The sequence below is a fragment of the Octodon degus genome, unplaced genomic scaffold (assembly GCF_000260255.1).
Source record: "Octodon degus isolate 3935 unplaced genomic scaffold, OctDeg1.0 scaffold00084, whole genome shotgun sequence".
NCBI lineage: Eukaryota > Metazoa > Chordata > Mammalia > Rodentia > Octodontidae > Octodon > Octodon degus.
The window spans coordinates 1,567,104-1,574,809 of record NW_004524660.1 but is presented as its reverse complement, the minus strand read 5'-3'; positions in this window follow the sequence as shown (position 1 = coordinate 1,574,809).

The window sequence follows — 7,706 nt, the reverse complement described above, 5'->3', positions numbered from 1 at the left end:
GCAGGACGGAGCCAAGTCTGTGCAGAGGGTCCCCTCCCTCGCCGACAGCGTGGCTTTAGCATGGGGCTGTTTGCGAGCCTCCTCGGCTCCCTGCTCCGGCGAAGCTGTGGGGGGATTTCAGGGAAGCCCTCTTAATGGATTCAAACTCTGCTGTTTTGATTCCGGCCCCTAAAAACTTGCCTCCTGCCCCGGAAGATTTATTTTATTAAGTGCGGCACACCTGAAAGCAATTGAGTCTCGGCGTGGGTGCGGGGGCGCGGAGGGAGGGCGGCTGGCGGCGCCCCGGCTTCTCCGCGCTCGCGCCCCGCGGGCCGGCGCCCCGGTCCCTGCCGTGCTGCAGCCTCGCTCGCATCTGCGCCCCGAGCCCGCGGTGCGGGGAGAGCCGGGCGGCGGGGAGAAGGAGAGGTACGTGGGGCGCGGGAGCCGATCGGGTCGCGGACGGGCTCGGGGCGCCCTCCGAGCCGGCAGAGCTGCCGGCCGCGCTGCCCCACGAGTCCCCTTCCCAAACGGGAGTAAGAGGCAGAAATAAAGCGTTCGAAGTTCAATGTCAACTTCAAGTCTCTATAAAATCAGATCAAAGGCAGCAGGCGCTCCGTCTCTTCCCGGATCTCGGGCTGGGGGGTGGGGTTCGGGGCGCACCCGGATCGGAGCCCGCGGCCGGGCGTCTGCGCTCTTCTCTCCACCCGGGGGCCGATGGCTTACGAGGTCCTGCGGCCGGAGTCGGTCCTGGGCGCGCGTGAGTGGGGCGAACGCGGTGGTCGTGACCTTGGAGCCCGACACATTGATAGCTTCCCGCCGGTGCCATCTCAGGGCCAGGCTGCAGGGAGCCAAATTGGAGCCCGAAGGGCGTTAATTCTGGGGGTGGGGGCGACAGACGGACAGACGGACAGTCGGAGGGCGGCACACCAGGAAGGCGGCTGCTGGCCGCTCGAGCCCGGGTGCAGCTGGCCCCTGCACTTGTCCTGGTCCTGGGTGACCATCCAGCAGACCCTGTCCTTGTCGGTTGTCCCTGGTGGCCGCCTTCCTGGGACTCTTGCGACCTGTGCTTTCGTTTTCTCTTCTTTCTCAATTCCATTCTTTGATAAATACACGTGTGTGTGTTTCTCTTTGTCTTTCGGAAACTATTCCTCTAAAGTGAATGACAAAATGGAGATTTCCTCTAGCGCTGAAAGGTCACATGCAAACTGAGAGGTTTAAAAAACTACAAACCTGCAGTTCAACAGAGCCTTCAAAGTTATGACTACAAGAAAAGTGAATGAAGATAGATCCTCACGTCTTGAGAATAAATATGGAGAAGTTGATCAGTCTCAAAATTATAGTCTCTTTCTCTTGCTTCACATAAAAAAAATTATAAATTTTGGAATTCTCTGCATGTATCAGTTTTATGTACTGTAGCATTCCACCCCTCCTGACATAAATTTCTGTGTCTGTGGAGCCTGCTTGTAGGTAAAACCACATGTGTGTTTTGTGTGCACCGGTACAGTTCAATTGTGGCAATGGACAATCATGGCAATGAACACTGGGAGAAGGGTCCTTAGAGGGGCCTGTGTGGAAGGTCATTTGTGCTTGATCCCGGGAGAAATACCTTGAGCTCACATAGGTAAATACTCCAGCCAAAGAGGACCTTCACCTTGTAGTCTGGAATTGTAGGAAATTCAGGAACAGAGAAAAGGGCCAAAATTAGGGGCCAAAGGAAAAAGGAAAAAAAGAGATAGAGGGAGAGAAAGGGACAGATAGATAATAACCGGATTAGAGGTGCAGAATTCTAAGAGAAAAAGGGCAGAGATAGAACATTGTAGGAAAGAAAAATAGAGATGGAAAGAAAAGAGATAAATAGGGAGAAGAGAGAGAAAGTAGGCATAAAAGGTTGCTGAAGCAAAAATACATCAAGAGGGATGAAGACAAAGGGCTCTAGCCCAAATCGGGGATGGCGCAGGGCAGGGAGAAGATAGGTACACTGCAAGCTGGAGGTCTCGAGGCCAGGCACCTCCCCAGGACCCAGCTTCTCAGGTTTCCCCAGGGTAAGGGAAAGCTAGGAAAGTTCTGTGGGCACCGTCTGTTTGTTTGCTCCGTGCCGGATCTGATGATGCTGTTGATTTGGTTTTAAACAGTGGGTTTGTAGCCTTCTGGGCTGGAACAGGGGTCTGCTAGTTGTCCTTAAACGTACAGATTGGATTGAATTTCGGCCACTTTGATGGTTCTGTAATCTGCTGCAAGTTTTCCAATTTCCAGTCTCCTCTACTCGGCTGGGGGTTGAAAGGGGACTTTAAAGACGCCTTTGATAATGTCTCACGATTACATATTTCCATAACCATTTTATTTACCAGATCTTTATGTCTGATGTAGCCCCAGATGTTCTTGGGGGAGAGAAAGAGGACCAGTCAGTCCCCTCTGTCCCAGCTCATGGGGCCCTGGAAACAGGCAATCCCACGAGCCACGGCACCACACGTCTGCAGAGTTTCTCTGTTCTTGCCCCCGACCTCCAGCTTTTCCTGTGCCACATTTCTCAGGGCCAAGAACTTACCCTCAGGATGCTGCTCTAATACAGCCAGGCCCTGGATGCCCCATTTTCCACCACAGTTTTCCCATGTCCTGGTTCCTTTTTCATGATCTCTGCTTGGTGGCAATTTGTGGAGTCGGCGAACTTAGTGCTGTAGGAGGTCAAATTGGTTCCAGGTGCCTCTCCTGAAGAATGTGAGCAGGCTCTTCTTGAGCCGCAATCCTTGGGAGCATCAGGAGGCATTCCTTCCTTCCCCTAATGCTTAGTGTTACAGGAAGCACAAGGTTGCGCGCTGACGTTAATCGAACACCTACTCTTGTGGAGAACACTGTCTGCACTGCTGGGGAGGTGAGGCAGGTGTGCAGGCAGCTTAGGCAGTGTGCAGAATGCAGAAGGGAGGTGTCACCCAGTGGCTACCACTTACAGAACAGCAGCTGGAAAGGCTTCATGAAGGGCTAGCCTTTGTTCCGGGTCCTTCAGGCCATGAAGAGACAGAGTGCACGGTAAAGGGGAATGTTCTGCGCTCTGGCAGCGGAACAGGATGCTTTCTAGCACCCCCTCTCCAGAGCAGACCTGAGTGGGCATTGGAGAAATCTCTCTCATTTAACACATTTCACCCAGCATTTCTTAGAATGGTGCTAGGGATGTAGCTCAGTGGTTGAGTGTTTGCCCAGCACACACAAGGCTCTGAGTTCAGTCCTAGTACTAAACAACATCAACAGTAACACACACACACACACACACACACACACACACACCCAAACCAGGGAGCTCATTAGTTGTTGGAATAAATTTCTTTCATTTAACATATTTTACCTAACATTTGTTACAACAGGGTCTCGGAGCGCAGAGATGGAGGAGAGGGGTCCCCGCTGCCTGGGCACTCTTGGTGGAGAATGTGGTCTGCAGAGTCCCAGACCTACCCAGGGTGGCTGGGGCAATGCACGGAGACTGGTTAGCAGTCATGGAGAGTGGAGAATGACTCTCTCTGCTTGAAAATACAGAAAATCCCTTGTTCTTAGGAATCTGAGTCATGAGACATAACTAAATGAATAGTGGGTTAAACGGAAGTGTGCAAGGGTCCCAGGAACCAAAGATTATGATTAAGTTGGAGTCTAATTCTGGGCACCTGAGTTTCAATTTAAAACACTCTAAAATCACTTTGGTGTCCTCCTGGTCAGTGGCGTGTGGGCAGAGCGCACGTCAGGCTGAAGGCTGCTGTGTTCTCTGGAGTGATCGCCCCACATCCTGCTCTCAACTGTCATTCCCCAGCTACCTAAAAGCATTCCAAGGTATTTCCAGAACATTCTAATGATATTTCCGGACCCAGGACTGGGTGGTCCAGCACACTAGCCCAGGCGGCAGCCAAGAAACCCCACTCTCCTGCCTTGATGTATCCTATGACTTGCAGTGTGATAAAGTGCCACCAGGGGGCAGGACACAAACGTGGGGCCTGGCTCCAGGAGGGACTGGCTTGCTTGGTGTTCGTCACCAAACAGTGCTGAGAGAGCCACCCTCACTTCCCAGTGGGGTCAGTCAAGATGATGTGGACAACTCCAACCTGCAGGATGCTTACAGTCTCCTGGAGACTTTGGTGGTGCAGCTGCCCCTGCTTAGGTGGCCAGATTGGTCTGTCACAGTTGGAACTGGAGCCTCTGGCCCTTCTAGCACCTGTCCTCCAGCCCCCGCAGTCTCTGCTTTGATCCGCCAGCTTAAACTCTGCCCAGACTCCCCAGCTGCAGGGTTCTAGGCTTGGTTCTGCCTTCCTAAGACACCCCTGCAGTCCCAGCTGGGACCCAGTGACCACTGTGGGTTCTTCATCAGTGAGCCATTTGAGGGAGGAGGATGCTGGAGCCCGCGGCCAGGCTTTCCCAGTTGGGGAAGACAAGCCGGCTCATCTGCTCTCAAGCCTTCCATCTCAGGACAGCTGTTCCCTACCCTCAGCTGGGGTCTGCCTGCTGATCTACCTTCTGTCCCCCTCCTGCTCCCTGGCCAAGGAGCGTGGGTGCCTGTAATAGGGCAGGTCAGCTTACCATGCTGGGGCAGACTAGATGTGCCCAGTGTGCATAGTATGTGGGGTGTGTGTGTGTGTGTGTCTGTGTGTCTGTGTGTGGTGAGGTGTTTGTGGTGACCACTGGGATTGCAGGGGCATTTTTTTTCCTCCAGCTCGGCCTCAGTATCTTAGGCCCAACCTGAGGTATGCACTAAGCTGCTCTGTGCTCAGGGTCTTGTGCTGAGTACCCACCTTAAGAAGACGGTGCATTAGTCACAGTCCCCACCTTGGGAAAGGATTTCCAGAAGCATGTCCCAGTGGCCCTGCTGGGTGAGCTGCTTGGACAAGTGACAGGGGGACTAAGATTCCACCTAGGCTTTGAGCAAGGCATTATCTCTGATCTGGGATAGGAGAGACGCATCTGGTACATGGTAGGCATTGCATTAATATTTGCTGAAAAGAGGGGAAAAACAAGCAGGCATTTAAACATGGGCACATGGTGGGGCTTGACAGTTCCTTAGCCAGAGCTGCTTCTAGGGTCTCTAGCCATTCCAAATTTGCAGAGGAGATTGCTGGTCTGGGAAGCCCCTGAGATCAAGCAGACTTGGATACTTGGCCACTTTTAACTTCTCCTCCCCTTGGAAAAGTGCTCCCAGGACCTTCCCTCCTGGGCCCTGCCTATGTCCTCTCCCTGCCCAGCAGGAGCTCTGCTCAGGTCTCCTGGGTCCAGCGCTGCCCCAGCCATGACCCCCCCCAGCGCGACCTCTGGGGCTACCCACTTCCCTTTCACTCGGCCACTCTGATAAGGAGACTAGAAACAGGTTTGCCCTTTCACCCCTGCATATCTCTCTGCAGAGCCTGTGGATCCCCACATCCTGGGTCACATCCTTTGAGGCCCTGTGGCCAAGGGTGCGGGCAGCAGCCTGAGGTTTTAGGTGGAAAAGAAGTGTGGGGCAAGGGGCAGCACAGACCACAGCCTTGCGGACGGCCTCTCCCCATTTTAGCTGAGGACAGTCCCAGCGCCTGAGCGGACCCATCCCTCCCCAGAATTTTGACTGACACGCTTGATGGAATTGGCCGGATGTTTCTCCTTCACAAGAGACATGGCCTCAAGCTAGACAGCTGTGCCTTCCCCAGCGCAGCTGCAGCTAGGGATGCTGAGAACCCGGAACTACACTTCCTACCTTTGGGATAACATCACTGGGCCAAAAGGTCTCCAGAGAAGGGGTATGGGGGCGTCTGTGAGGTCCCAAGGGGTCAGTATCACTTGCATATGATTACCGTCTGGTGTTCGCCCTCTGCCTTCTGCAGCTCTGCCGTTGTCTCTGCAGACTCCACGCTGAGCTCTCTTCTGGTCCAGGCAGCAGCGCTGCGCGGACCGCCTGACTCTCAGAGGTGCTTCAGTGTGTGGCCAGGTGCTGCTGCAGGCACAGGGTGATGCCCGCATCCTTTCCCATTTCTGAGTTGGGCGTGATCTGGGGACTTTGTGGTTCAGTGAGGGCTTTCTTCCCTGAGAGCTGAGTGTGTGGTCAGGTATAACTTGTATTCAGAAGGTGTTCTATTGTAATCTTTGCTGACTTTGCTGATTTTGCTGTAATCTTTGCTGCCATGAATTGGGGCATTGGAAATGGTGTGACATCACTGGTGACAGTTTCAGTTTTGTGGACTTGAGGTAGTAAAAGCTGGACAGGGACTTTTTTGGAGAAATCTCAGTTGCAGCAACTACCAAAGAAGCCACGTACAGAGGAGACATCACCCACCATTGGCCTGCAGAGGGCGGTGCAAGGGAAGAGGCTGTCTCTACTCTTAACTGTGTGGCTTGGGTCATGCATGGTGAGCTTTGCACAGGAAGATGGGGCTCAGGGTTCGCATTTTTTTTCCTTTTTTTGGTATTTTAGGACAGGATCTGCAGGGCCTACAGGGTCTCACTGCGTAGATTGGACTTGTAGTGATCTGCCTGTGTTCAGCCTCCCAAGAGCTGGGATTGCAGGTGCGCACCACCACCCCAGTCTCAATCGCCCGCTCAGCACGCCCCGGGGGTGAGACCAGCACAGCCCACCAGGGATCGAACCCCAGTCTCTGTGCTCTGCCTAAGTCCGCTGAGCTATCTGGCTGGCCCTCAGGGTTCACATTTTTGTTCCTGCATCTTTTAGGGCCATGATTTCCAGACTTCAGTCGTTTGAGCAGAACCTGTAGGATTTTGGCCCCATCAAGTGCTGCTTGTACAATTAATGCTTTTTAATCTCCTACATACAAACACACCCACAAAGTGTATCTTTTGAAAGTAAATGTTACATCCTTGCCATAAATGGAACACCAGTGGTGGTCGCTGTAAACAAAGCAGCTAGCAACATAAATAAAGGATGAGATGGCGATGTTACTACATCTTAGCTGGGGTGGCTGGCAGAAGGCTCTGTGTCTCGGGTTGGCTTTCCTTTCCTAGACAGGAGTGTCAGCAAGGTTGGGGGGCGTTCCTCTCCGTTTATACAGCTTTGGGAACCAGATGCAGCTATTATTTGAAGGGCATATTATACTCATACTCACATGGGAAAAGCACTTGGAGAGGAATGGCTTCTTCATCCTGGGTTCAGGGCGCCATCGAAGATTATCTGTAGTTCCACCCAGGAGTTCTGAGCTGTCCCCTGGGCCTGCCCAGGAGTCTTCTCCGGCCACTGGCCTGGAGGTCCTCTCTCAGTTGGGTCCTGCCCGTGCCTCCGCCTTGCCCCCTGAACTGGACTCTTCAGTACACAGGGAGAAGTTGATGGGGGTGCTGGAGGTGACGGTGCTGGCCTCCGCCATTGCCAGAGCATTCCCACCTTAACAGGTAGTGCTGGAAGGATCTGCTTTCCTCTGTGAGGTTACAGAGTTTTCAGCAGGGTCTGAGGCAACCCCAAGCTTGAGCGCTGCAGGGAGTTGGAGCTGTGCTTCCTGCTGCCACGTCCAATGTGAGAGTCTCTGTTCTGCCTGCTTCTGGACTTGTGCGTCCAGCTGTCCAGCTGTCTTGTCCTCTTGCAGACCCAGTGGCAGCTGGGCCGTCGCATGTCCAGGCAAAGCAGAAGCCTTGACTACCCACAAACCTGCTGCTCTGCTAGTCCCCTGTCTCGGTAAGGGCAGTGCCACCGCCAGTGTCAGGCCAAGGAACACACGTGGCCCCTTTTTCTGCACAGTCCAGTCCCACTCCACCCATCTGCCGGGAACCTCTGCAGGCAGGCT